This window comes from Coenobita brevimanus, chromosome 68 (assembly GCF_032717465.1).
Source record: "Coenobita brevimanus isolate Jiangsu-jjx chromosome 68, ASM3271746v2, whole genome shotgun sequence".
NCBI lineage: Eukaryota > Metazoa > Arthropoda > Malacostraca > Decapoda > Coenobitidae > Coenobita > Coenobita brevimanus.
Window position 1 is genome coordinate 31,474,408 of NC_137021.1, and position 14,868 is coordinate 31,489,275.

Below are 14,868 nucleotides of genomic sequence, written 5' to 3' on the forward strand. Positions count from 1 at the left end.
CAGTTACAGAGGAACCTGACATGGCTCACGATGCGGTTACAAGCCCGGCAGGTGAAGATGCCACGTTTTGAACCATAATAGCAGAATTCGAAAAAGTAGATCTACTCTGCCAGAGGAAAAGTGACCAGTATCACCGTTGTGGAGGTCCGACAAGGTTTCGTGAACAAGTATACGTGTATGGGGAAAAACATCTTAACACGTGAATAAGTCGCCTGACGTTATACCTAAAACAAAATACTAGAGTTTTTGCGATCAACGTAGGCATAACTACATATGCTGTTCCACATCAACAAAATCTTTAAAAAACTGTTTAGCGTATGCCAATTCCATTACCAAATTAATTATTTGGCGTCAACAGTATATACATTTAAAATATATACGATTCAGTGGAGGATAAATTACTTGCCCGAAGCACGTGTACTGAAAAGAAACTTTCCTGCATTTATGTTGTACACTTTCAAGAGTACGTCATTACGCAAAGCACAATATTATATTTAAGAGAGAGAGAGAGAGCGAGAGAGAGAGAGAGAGAGACAGAGAGAGAGAGAGAGAGACAGACAGACAGACAGACAGATATATTGGGTCTATCTACATCCACCAGATGAGACTTCGGCACCTGGCCGAGTAGATGGACGCTAGTTGCCCAATAGTATAACACACACACACACACACACACACACACACACACACACACACACACACACACACACACACACACACACACACACACACTCAGAAGTAAGATGAGTCTTACAAACACAGCCTCTCTCTCTCTCTCTCTCTCTCTCTCTCTCTCTCTGTAAATCTTAGAACAGTTAAGGTTTGTCTCCTGAACAGAAATTCCCATCTGCATTATTATTCACCGTCTGATGGAAGAACAAATTAGTCTGGATGGAATTATAAGAATTGGATGTAGTCAGAAATGCAACTGTATAAAATTTTACGTATAAACTATGAATGCTTCAGTGTTATTCTCACTTTTGCCTTTGTGTGTGTGTGTGTGTGTGTGTGTGTGTGTGTGTGTGTGTGTGTGTGTGTGTGTGTGTGTGTGTGTGTGTGTGTGTGTGTGCGCGCGCGTGCGTGCGTGCGTGCGTGCGTGCATGCGTGCGTGTCCGTGCGCGCGCGCGCGTACTTGTGTTTCTGACATTTGTGTGAGTACGTGTGTGTGTGTGTTTGCATTTTTGACCTTTGTGTGTGTGTGTGTGTGTGTGTGTGTGTGTGTGTGTGTTTCCATTTCTGACATTTGTGTGAACACATGTGTGTGTCTGTGTGTGTCTGCATTTTTAACCTTTGTGTGTGCGTAGGTGTGTGTTTATGTGCGTGCGTGCGTATGCATATGTGTGTGTGTGTGTGTGTGTGTGTGTGTGTGTGTGTGTGTGTGTGTGTGTACTAGCTCATCAGATTATATATAAACTCTCTTGTCCTTGGACTTCTTTAATTGTATTCTTGCTCCCCATGCCCATAGACGATTTTGTTCAACATTGTGGAGATGCATTGTAGTGAAAGTGTTAATGAAAACTATTTCATCCAGCTTGTATCCTTCCATCAAGACTGAAAAGTGGTATGGAGACACAAGGAGAAACTCTTTAAAATAGATGATATTAACTGAGTTTACCTAAGCTAGAGGCGTCCACACATTCAAGTGTTTAATGTGGGCAACAGAGCAAGTTTAATGACATTATCATAGTTGGGTAAGTTAGTATTTTTTATGCAAGGAAGAAGGAATCAAAGACTAGAAGCCCGCAAATTGCTCCCTCCAAGAAAAAAAAAAAAAAAAAACAGGATAATAGAGAGCCAAATTCAAGATCCTCTCATTTCGAGATGCATGGACAGTTGGACACACTGCGTTATAAGACTCAAGGTCATATTCAGTAGGGAAAACAGTCATAGGAAGACAATTCCATAGTTGGCCTGTTGTAAACATGAAGGACTGGGAGTAACGGTTAACTACTGCATTAGAGAGTTGGACAGAAAAGCAATGAGAGTTTGCTGCTAGGTGGGTGCTATGGGCCCGCTGTAGTGGTGGAGGAATGCAAACAGGCAGTTCAGAGGAGCAGTGACCATTTAAGTAACTATAGAATAGAAAGAAAGATGCAACAGTGCAGCGAAGAGACCGAGGTTAAAGAGGGGAAGTAACAGGAAAAGAGTTACTGAGATGAAAGGCTTTTGACTCCACCTTGATAAAGATCTATATGTGGGAAGCTTTCCCACACATGACAGTTGTACTTTACACAGGGGAGAATAAAACCAGTGTATAAAGTCAACAACTGAACAGCGGTAAAGAAGGCACGGAGTCAGCTTAGCACACCTAACCTCTTGGAAGCAGAATTTCAAGAGAAGTCATATACCTTTACCGGAAAAATCCCGAATGAAACCCAGAGCAAGTTCAAAGACGATGGAGGATTGAGTTGAGCATTATTTAAAATTAGAAGATATTCCTGTCGAAATCTGACGAACTGAAATATGTAAGAACTGAGTTTTTGAGGCATTAAAACAAGATTACTCCAGTCTGAGATATGAGCCAAGTCAGGTATTAAGTGTGCCATAGCCTCATCCCTTGTTTGCTGAAGCAACTGTTGAGATGGATGCGCAGGAAGTGGATGGAAAGGCAAAGGGCTGAGTCATCAGCTTATCAGTGAATAGGGTTTGATGTACAACATAGCAGGTCACTGATGAATTGAAGGAAGAGAGTTGGTGACAGGACAGAGCCCTGAGGAACACCACTATTGATAGCCCCTGGCGAAGGATGGTGGCCGTCTACAACAGCAAGTATATAACAACCAGAAAGGAAGGTAGAGATGAAGGCACAGACAGAACGATGGAAACTTTGAGAGGGTAGTTTGGAAATTAAAGATTTATGCCAGACTCGATCGAAAGCCTTTGAGAAGTCAAGTGTAATGGCAAATCTTTCGTCAAAGTCCCGGAAGGAGTCTTAAAGGAAGATGGGAAGTTCTCCGGTGGAGCATCCCTGACAGAAGCCATACTGACAATCAGAAACAAGGTTGTGGTAGGAAAGGTGCAGTCATTTTTTTTTTTTTTTTTTTTTTTTTTTTTTATGGATTAATATGAAAATTTAGAAGCACAGGATTTTAAAGCAATTGGGCGATAGTTAGTGGGCTGGGAATGGTCACTCTTCTTTAGGATACGCTAATTGAAAAGAAACTTCCTGCAAGAAGGAAAGATACAAGTTGACTGACAAAGGTGAGACTTTATCTAGGTTGAGTGTATGTACTGAAGCACGGTTCTTGAGTAAAACACGGTTCTTAAGTATTGAGGCCAGTGACGCCAGAAAACACGTCATCTTATGAAATTTCAATGTAATGAGGAGGAAGTGATGAAGGAACAACACTGGAATCGTCTAAGATAGAATTGGAAGAGAAAGTCTGAGTTAAGAGTTCTGCTGAATCAGCAGAAGAAACAGATACAGAGTCATCATAGCGAAAAAGTGGAGGGAAAGATGAAGAAGTAAAATTGCTAGAGAGTTTTTTGGCAAGGTGCCAGAAGGAGCAGGAAGAATCTGAGTTGGAAGGTTCAGGGCATTTAGTAAGAATGAAATTATTTTTAGCCCTGCAAAGGACAGACTTAGCATGATTCCGGGAAGAAACATAAAAGACATGAAATTCGGGGGTGGGTTGATTCTGGTACCTTTTGAAGTCCCTTCTTTGTTTTGGACATCATAAGAACAAGAGTTGTTAAACTTTTGTTTTTTTTGCATTAGTCAAATGATAAGAGAAAGGATTTATGCTTCCATGCCCGAAAGAATAGCCTCAGTAATGCACGAGGCACACTTAGCTGGCTCTTGGCCATGGAAGCAATAATCATTACCGGGAAAATCAAAGAAGTACTACCTGAGGACCTCCCAATTAACAGCTCTAAAGTCCTGAAGCCGCCGCTTCTTCGGAGGGACCACAGGTCTTACTGGAGCAATAGAAAATGTTTATTTGATAAGGCTGTGATCAGAGGAGCCCAACGGAGGGAAGAGATTAACAGCATTAGAAGAATGATTAGTTGTAAGGAAAAGGTCAAGTATGCTGGCACTCTCTCCAAGGTGGTCAAGGATACAGTACAAGTAGGGCGCTGTACAAGCTGCTCTTAGTCATTAAGGATTGAACAGATGTAGGTTTGTTCACCAGGTGAATGAGTGAAAGGTGAGGAGAGCCAATGATGATGGTAAACACTGAAAGCACCTAGAATGAAGATTTCAGAGAAAGGAGAAACTGATAGGATGTGTTCCATCTTAGAAGTAAGATAGTCAAAGAATTTTTATAGTAGAATTAGGAGATAAATAAACAGCACAGACATATTAGTCAGAGAATGACAGGATAGCCGAAGTCAGACAGCAGGAAATTCAAGTTAGGAACACGAGAAAAAGATATATTGCTGCGTACTTGTACAAAAGAGCCACCTTTGACTTTGATGAGAGTATAGGGAAAGTAGGAGGATACAAGCTGCCTCAGGCAGCCGAAGCTCAGTATGGAAGAGAAGGTGAGGTTTAGAGGAAGAAAGGTGGTTTTCAACACAGAGAAAATTAGAGGAAAGACCACGAATGTTGCAAAAATGAAGATGTGAGTCAGACAGTGGTCCGAAGCATCTTTCTCGGCAGTCAGTGGGAGAGGGGAGGCTTTTATGCCCCCCCCCCCAGTGACTTCGAGGCTGGGTGTTGGTATTTTTTTCCCCCAAATAGGAAGTGTGGTGTGTAACGTGCATGTAGTTTGCTGCTGACAGTTAATGGAAATTGTATAGGAGAGTAAGCTGGCCTACTCTCTGTGTCACTGAAACACTGAAACTTATCAGCAAAATGGGATGGTCAGAAGCTAGTCCCAAGGGCTAATAAAACGGGAGCTCCAGCTGTCTCTATCATCATCTATCAATCCAGTTTGGGAGTTGCCCTGTTCGACTGGCGCTTCAGTCAACTCCCTCGTAGTATCTCACTCGACTGATAATAATACACACTTTAAATAGTCTAACTTATTCTTTAATATCAACTTTTTAGGCTCTTATGCCATAACATGGTGGGTTAGATAAGTGACTCAAGTTTTGTATTCAATTTGGTATTCCTTAGCTCTTTTCTGCATAAATGCTGTCAAAATCGTAGAAGAGCCACTGTATTAAAGCATGCATCTTTTCCATAAGCTTTCAAAAGATATGCGCAGGTATAATTATTTCCAAACACCCCTGTACTGGTAATAAGTATGGATTTTTTTTTTCAGGGTTTTGCTCTCGAATATTAATAGCAGCGAATAAAATAACGCATTGCTTTTTCCATAAGCCTTCTAGTGATGTGGGAAGGTCCACTGCAGCTTTAATGGTTTCCGAGTTAATCCAGTTTTGATGTCTGACTTGGCACTTTCAGACTTTCTTCAGTAGTCACCGAAGTGACGCCTATAATGTTTTCGTTAGTTTTATTGATATGAGTCGATCCGCTGTACCTATAATAGTCTTCGAAATAGTCCAGTTTGGTGGGTTGTGCTTTACAAACGTAATGCATGTAAGATAATGTCTTCCCTGCTCAACTTGCTCACCCACCCCTCTAAAAAAAATATAAAAAGAATACCCTTAATATCATTCAACCTAGGCCAAAAAAAAAAAAAAAAAAAAAAAAAAGAGGATTAGATTAATATCTAGGCTACCTGCTATACGAGGCTTATCAAGGCTGTCCGTCAGCATTTTTCCAAATACCAGCCTTTTCTTGAATTACGATATGCAGCTTGGAAAATTTACGAGTACAATCAGGTCTTCACCACTATTTCTGGTTGAACATTGTCAATGGGAGACATACACCGGAACAAGGCGAACTTAACTATGTGGTCCTCTCTTATGTAGACTCTGACGACTTGCATTAGCAAAGATATGCATAAACCTCTTCATAAAGGCATTGCGCTAATGGAGTACAATGGCTTTGGAACTGAATAAATTCCTCAGACAGAGGGATCTATTAGGTTAGTACCCCAGACTACATAAACGGCTTTAACATGCAGTGGGATCGTTTCCATAAGTGGAGAGAAGCAGATGCAACTTATGTTAGACAGCAAAACTTCCTTATCCTGCCCTACACCCAGGGAGAAGGTCCAGCCTGTCAAGACACCGTCTTTCATATGAGGACATTTTTTTTTTTCGCGTAAGGGTATGACTCTTCAATGGTCATTTCCATCTTCCTCAACCTTGCCGGAGACATAGATAGTACTTCCAGGGCCAAACACGATATATCTGCCCTATTTGCTATCAGCTTATCACAAGCACTAGACGAATGCATGGATTTTTTTTTCCTGTAATTCTTGCAAAGAATGGATCCACACGAAATGCAACACAATTACATAGATCACTCATCAATAGTCATTTCCATCCTTCTCAAACTTCATGAAGACACTCATAATACTTCCAGGCCCATACATGATATATCTGCCCTGTTTGCTATTTACAGCACTAGACGAATGCATGTTTTTTTTTTTTTTCCCTGTAATTCTTGCAGAGAATGGATCCACACCAAATGCAACACAATTACATACGTCACACAATACCATAGCACTTAAATATGTAAATGGTGCAACATATCCAAAAACGCATCTTACACTCCAGACACAATTCCCCTAGTCTTTCCGAGAAGCACCCTATTGACGACAGCTGCCTTCACAACTCAGTCTCTGCACACAATTCTACACGTAGAAGACGAATCCACTTTAGATCCACACCTCCTCAGACATGCACAATAAACATTTTGGAACTAAATGTCGATGGTCTCTACACCAACACACCACAGACTGAACAGTTTCTTCATAAACACAACGTACACACTGCACTTTTACAAGAAATGTAGCTCACACTGGCATTAAAAAAAAAAAAAAAATCGTACGTAAGTCACTACTGACACATCCACATACAGAGAACTGAGGGTCATGGGTCGGGTCTCTTCACTTACACACATCTATCATTTACAAAGGCACAGCATAGACAATACAGTCACTATTACAGAATGATAAACATTATAAACAGTTAATGACAAATCTGGTCACAAACAGGAAAACAAGAACTTACATCTTTGCATTCCCCTAAATCCTCCCATAGTTAACCAACATAATGCAGCACTCAGCTCCTCCCCTAACCAAGGCACATCACTCTATTTGCTGGGGACTATAACGCTAAAAACAATGCCTATTACAAACACAATGAACGCAATCACCGAGGCCTTAACATTGCCTCACCCTTCAGCAGCATGTATATTCTCAGCACCATCTCACAATGCACCTTCCTTCATCCGACACCAAGGACAACGCATCTCCTCTTCCCCAAACATCACTTTTTTTTTTTTCTCCCTCACATTTATTCACTAACATCTGGCGAACGGAACTCAAAACCTTCAGTTCACCATGGGAACCATTGAAATACACTCCAAACCAGAACTATCACTTTTCACTTACACTTATTACAAGAAAGAAAAACAGACAAAATTCATTAGAGAAGAGGAACAACACTAATACCACGCTAAGCAACACGCCCATCACCAACATTGACAGGAACTTTAAGAAAGTTTACTAGATTATACCAAACACGGACAAATACCATATTTTACAAGGTAACAAAATACACTATAGCCCAGTCTTTACAGTGATGATTGCTCGCCTCATAAACCAACTAACACAACTCCCTTATCCACACGCACAAGCCATCATCACAAGGCTCTAGCAGTTAAACAAAAGAAACTTACTAGAAATTAACATACACAACAATGAAAACTGGAACGCCTTTGTTGCAACACTCAGCCATTCCACAAACCCATCTCGGCTCTACAAAACACTTAACAATATCACTAATTACTCACAATTAAGCATTCCAAGACCCATACTGCCATCACTTTCAGTACTCAACACATATCTTCTTATAAAGAACAAGCAGACATACTAATGGACCATTATCAGACATATCGCCTTTCAGCAACACACACTGAGTCTAAAGAATAATCTCTGCATAGGCAGCCCTTTCCACATGACCAAGATGTAACCTTCCCCACTCCAGAAAACATCGGACAACAGGCGCACCATTATTATGATTGCAAACTGTACAAGCATCAGCAACCTACATGTGAAATATTAAGGATCACACAACATACAGGTCCTTACAAGTGATTAGTTATATTCTCACTGTAGCATTCCGAACATTTGGAAACGTGAAACAGTCATCATTAAAAGAGGACCCAACTGAACCTTCTTCATTCAGACCCACAGAACTACTGTGCTCGTCATCCAACATAAGCGAATGCATAATTCTTTACAAAATCACCTCAAGTTACCCTTGCTCCCTCACAACACAGCTGCACAGCACCGCACTCCACAAACACCTTACTAAACAGCTTAATGGAACTCGCATTTGGCGGCATTAACTCAACAACCGATGCGATGTATACTTCATACAGTCATAGATATCAGTGAAGCACTTTGATTCTAACTCTGAGCGCAGACTAAGCGCCAGAATGGAAGACATAAAAACGGAAGAACAACACCAAAAGCAAGCTTGACAAAAACGTATCTTTTAGAGATGCACATGTTACACTCTAGGGCAAGTTTTCACGCTTATCAGCCTCTAACACGGTTCCATAGGTCTCACTTCCCTCATCGACATTTTTCAGCTACACATGCATGACAGTCCATTATCCCAAATGCCCACAAACGTTGTCTCATATGCACATGACATTACCGGAACAACCACACACCACGTCACAGACACAGCCTGCACACTAAAACAAGACCTCAACAGACTTAAGGCTTAGCCCAAGGACAATAAGCAGACCATCGCCCCTACCAGTTCTACCACTACACTCATCTTCCGCATCAGTTATGAGCACAGGTAAACCCCTAACATCACACGAAACAACATACAATTGCTACACACATTCTCCTCTCAGATCTTTGAGGGATCCATGATACTGGACTCACCTTCAAATACCACATACGAGACACCAATAGGTAGTGTACTCCAGACTCAATGCACTCAAGACAATTTTAGGAAACCGATTTGGGGGAAAAACTCTCTTTACTATACGAACAATATATTCGATCAGTGATGTTCTATGCCTCAACAGCATGGGCCTCATCTAACATCCACTGCAACACCTTGCACACCTTAAGGGCAAAACCCTAGGTACATCACTGGCTTCACCAGTGCCACTGCCACAGCTCATTTCCATTTTGAAAACAAAGTCCTACCTGATGCAGAATACCATGGCATGAGAGGCACACAGTTGTACGCAGCATCCTGCAGTAACACACTATACCCGTCAGCATATGACAGAGCCACATGACACAGCTAGACACATAAAACAGTCACCACACTAACATTATCAGAATCGCTTCAGTAACATCCCTGAAATGCGTGGCTTTGACAGACACACATACAATACTCCGGAATATTCCGGAGAATACCGCAGTATCCCCGACATCGAGGCGAACCAGGGGCAGCGGAGTTCGCCCTTAAGAATGCCGACACCCCCACTCGGACCCCACGGGGTAGCCGCCGCCAGCCACCACCACTCCGGGCAACAACGACGTATGTCAGCCCGGGCCGTGCGCCCCTGTGACACTCAACCACCACGCCGCCGCCACCGTAGGCGAAAGACACTACCTTCGCGTGGCGGAATCACCGAGTTAGCTAGGGGTGGAGTCAGAAACAATACTCCAGGCAGCGCTCCTCAGGTAGAGACGATCTATGGTCGCTCCCACAGTGAACAGGTAGAGACAATCTATGGTCGCTCCCAAAAACCCCCGTAGAGACGATCTATGGTCGCTCCCATAAAACCCCGGTAGAGACGATCAATGGTCGCTCCCATAACACTCAGGTAGAGACGATCAATGGTCGCTCCCTTGGCCCTCCGGTAGAGACGATCTATGGTTGCTCCCACAGTGAACAGGTAGAGACGATCTATGGGCGCTCCCATAAAACCCCGGTAGAGACGATCTATGGTCGCTCCCATAAAAACCCGGTAGAGACGATAAATGGTCGCTCCCATAACACCCAGGTAGAGATGATCAATGGTCGCTCCCTTGGCCCTCCGGTAGAGACGATCTATGGTCGCTCCCATAAAACCCCGGTAGAGACGATCAATGGTCGCTCCCCCAAAACCCAGGTAGAGACGATCAATGGTCGCTCCCCCAAAGCTCAGGTAGAGACGATCAATGGTCGCTCCCTTAGCCCTCCGGTCGAGACGATCAATGGTCGCTCCCCCAAAACTCGGGTAGAGACGATCAACGGTCGCTCCCCCAAAGCCCAGGTAGAGACGATCCATGGTCGCTCCCTTGGCCCCCCGGTAGAGACGATCAATGGTCGCTCCCCTAAAAACCAGGTAGAGACGATCAATAGTTGCTCCCCCAAAATCCAAGTAGAGACGATCAATGGCCGCTCTCCCAAAGCTCAGGTAGAGACGATCAACGGTCGCTCCCTCAGCACTCCGGTAGAGACGATCGATGGTCGCTCCCAGAGTATAGTGAGGAGAGGGACGTCTCCACAACCGGAGGTTGAACTCCAGGGGTCTCGCTCCAGAATATCTCGGAGAGACCTCCCTGTTTCCCCCGGCCTATGTTCCCTACGCGTGGCCATCGAGCAGACCCACCTGTCGGGCCCCCGTGACAGCCGCTGCCGCAGTCCTCCCCTGACGGCGCCCCTGGTCGTGGGAGACCGCAGTCTGTCGCCTCTTCCGGCCCGCCCTAGGACACCCGGGCGAGACCTCACCACGCCCCCGCGACGCTGGGACCTGACCCAGAGGTTCCTAGATCTCTTCGGCCCCAGTCCTACGGGCCTTACGCCGGAGCCCAGTCCGGAAACCCCCGGACGCGAGAGGACGCCCTCGCGAGTCGCCCAGTGCCCTCTCGGCTCACCCCGCCCTGACGACGCCCTCAGTCCGACCGGATCGCCGTTGACGTGTCCTTGTTTCTCTCCATGAGGAAATACGAGTGACCCTGTAACAATCGTGAAGTAGGTTAAGTGTGACTCCCTTTCTCTTAGAATAAGTATTGTGCAGTAACTTTATGTAATCTCCATTGGGGTAAACCAGAACACAATACCCAGTTGAAGGACGAGAATGTGGGTTGAGACCTAAAGTGAAAATACGTGCGAGTGTCACCCCGAATCTTTCTAAAGACATATCTCTAGAACCCGAAGAAAGACTAAAATATTATTGGAGTTCTATTGGCTAGTCTCTAAGTAATATGGTGGAATAGTATTTACGAGTATTCCGACTTTGTTACGCGTTGTGAAGCGAGAGTCTACATATCATACCTAGGAGATGTGTAATGAATAAGCTTGCCCCTACAGAAACCTATTTCCACCAAAATAACAAGGAAGGCGAGTATTAACGATATTCCCCTCCTCCGCACACTATTCCTAAAAACTCTCTCCATTCCTCGCTCCCGCTCTTAAAGCCAAAGTAAGAATCAGAGTTATTTGTCAAAGAATCTTCGCCAACAGAAAACACCTAAACTCCCTTGCTAATATCGGGCATCCTTCAATATTACCATAACTGTCTCCTCGCCGTTTTAAGTCACTCTCCGTGTCTCCCCTACCTCCTCCTGGTGGATCACAAACCCCCTCCCTCCCTCCTCACGCGCTCCGCGCGCACCTGTATTTACTGCACTCCTATCACCAAGATTTGTTGTATTGTCATTAGTATCTAGAAGGCTAGTATCCTGCGAGATACACAATATTTTAGATAAGGTTTTTGTATTGCTCTATATTGTGATGTAATGTCTGCTGAAGTGTCCTGTGTCTGACTGTAGTAATATACGTGTATGGTGTTGCCGAAGGTTTTTATGTCCTACCTCTCTTTATTGCACTAGCTCCGGTCTCGAAAAAGGACCCCGCTCCGCGTTGGGTTGAATAGGTACGAGAAGTCGAGCCTAATTCAACCCAGCATTACACTGGTGGCCAGCGGTGGTTCTAGATCCGAGCGTAGAAGAGAGGTAAATAGGAAATATTTGGGAAAATGGCAACTAAACCGCACGTTCAGTTACCCAAGTTTGACCCTGACCAGTATGACATACACACATATCTTGCAATAGTTAAACCCTTACTAGATATTGGCTTCGATAATGACCAACAAAAAATTGCAGTCACACTACCACTACTGGGTAAAGCCGCAGCAAATATTGCGCCAAAAATTGTCCCAGAACTCACCTGGCAGAACTTTACCAAGTTCGCGGTCCAAGCCATCACCCCATCACTAGGGAAAGTGGTGGCTCTATCCAAATTGGGTAGCTTTACTTATGACGGGGATTTAGATAATACCCTGTTGCAGGCAAGAAGCCTGATTACTGCTGCCTACCCGGAGACAGACGAAGAAACCCGGGATCAGCACACCTTCAATACTCTGCTCCGAGTACTCCCAAGTGTTGTGAGGCAACACTTATTATCCACGACCCGACAGGAGACATGGATAGGGATATACAGCTGATACGGCGCCTCCTGACCGCCTGCCCTCCTCCACAACAAATTAATGTTGTCAAGAAATTCCCCACCCGGCCCCCGGCTCCCCCAGCCGCACCGCGTCCGCCCCTGCCCCACACCAGCCCGACCCCGATGCCTAGCCCACCCAGGGCGCACCCCTCTCGTCGGTGCCCCGCCCCGCGAGAAAACCCAAACTTAATTCTGATCAACCCGTGGGAATTCACAGCCTGCAACTCCCGTTGCCCCCTTCATGACATACGGGACCAGCTGAAAGCTGCTTGCCACAAAAGCACAACCCCGGGTTCGCGTAAGGTCTCCGCCCTAGAAGGCGAAGCCCCAGGGGACGAGCTGGCGCCGGCGGACGACCCCCCACCAGGAGAATTAGAGCAGGAACAGGAGCACGAGCTGGATTTTTAGGCCCGCCCCCGCACCAACCCACGGTGGCGGGGGCCATCACCCCTAAGTATCGCCCCCCGGTATACCACAAGATGAAAATCAACGGCGTGAAGGCCAGACTACTAGTTGATACGGGAGCAGCCAGATCCTGTCTTTACAGCCATTATTTCTCCCGCTACAAATCACGGTTTGGCCCGCTCCGCCCCACTACCACTCACCTTATAGACGCGGGGGATGGCCCCCTGCCCATCCGTGGGGAGACTCGGGCCCTACGGGTCGACATCCACCAGCCAGTATCTGCCCAGCACCCCTTCATCATTTTTTATTCCTCCTGCCGGAGCTATGACGGATATTTAGGGCTAGACCTACTTCAAAAACTCGGAGCCACTATTGACTGTCGCAACCGACAACTCCAGTTCCACCCCCCACCCCGCTCCGCTCCAGCCATTTGTACCTGCACGCCGCAGCCCCGGCCGGAGGACCCACACAAACCCCCCCCCGGCACTCTTTCTCTTTTTATTCCCCTTCTTCGCCCCCCCCTTCCCCCGCGCCACCCCACCCCACTCTTGCCCCCTCCTTCCCTGCCACCATTTCCGCCGCCGTTACCTATCCCCTCACACCACGAGGCATGGGTGCCCCTGAACAGGCCCTCGGTCCCATCCGTTTTGTTCTCCCCCCTCCTCCCTGCCGGACCCCTTTCCGCCTGCCTCGTTTCCCCTACCTTTCTCCCCCCCCACCGCGCTGCCATTCGCATCGCCAATCTTGCACCATCCCCTCTCACCCTCCCCAAAGGGCTTATCGTCGGAGAGATGGAAGAAGCCGAGCCCCATACGACAGGCCCTCTGATACGACAACCTTCCCGACGTAAGAACCCCCGACAGAGAGAAGAGGAGGACCGCCAAGTGCGCGAAATGGAAGAGGCGGGTGTTATTTCCCCCTCCACCAGCCCGTGGTCCTCCCACGTCGTTCTAGTGAAAAAAAAGACGGCACGATGTGGCTTTGCATCGATTATCGCCGCGTGAACGACGTCACGATTAAGGATGCTACTCCCCTCCCCCGCATCGACGATTCCCTAGACTCCCTATACGGGGCGTCTTGGTTTTCTACCCTTGACCTCCAGTCTGGATATTGGCCGGTCCCCGTCCACCCGGATCATCGAGGCAAGACGGCCTTCTCTACCAGTAATGGCCGAATTATGAATTTAATGTCCTGCCATTCGGCCTCTGCAATGCCCCTGCCACGTTTTCCAGGCTGATGGAATCTGTTTTAAGCGGCCTCACTTGGGAGATATGTTTGGCCTATCTTGATGATGTCATTGTTTTTAGCCAAACCTGGGCCGACCACTTGCAGCGCCTCCGCCGAGTTTTCACCCGAATTCGCCAGGCAGGCCTCAAGTTACATCCATCCAAATGTGTCCTGGCAGCAAAAACCGTCGCGTTTCTAGGCCATACCATTTCCCAAGCAGGAATTTCCCCAGACCCCGACAAGCTGCGTGCCATAGCGGACATACCACCTCCGCAGGATGTCCACGGCATCCGTGCCTTCTTGGGGCTTGCGTCCTACTACCGCCGCTTCATGAAGGGGTTTGCACAGATTGCTAAACCTCTTCACGACCTGACGAGAAAAGGGGAACCTTTCCTCTGGACAGAGGACCGACAAACCGCTTTCCAACAGCTGAAAGACAAGCTTATCTCGGCCCCCATTGTGGCCTTCCCCGACTATGCCCTCCCTTTTCGCCTCTACACGGACGTCTCCCTTGACGCCATTGGCGCTGTTCTAGCCCAGGTACAGGCCGGTCGGGAACACATTATTGCTTGTGCCAGCCACACACTCAACCCGGCCGAGAAAAATTATGCCGCCACCAAGCGAGAATGCCTCGGCATAATCTGGTCCCTCCAATATTTTAGGGCTTACCTTTCCGGGACCCAAGTCACTATAATAACCGACCACCAATCACTCCAGTGGCTGCGACAATCGGACTCCCAGAACACTCAAATCGTCCGATGGCGTGACACCCTAGAGTAATTCCAATACGAGATCTCGTAC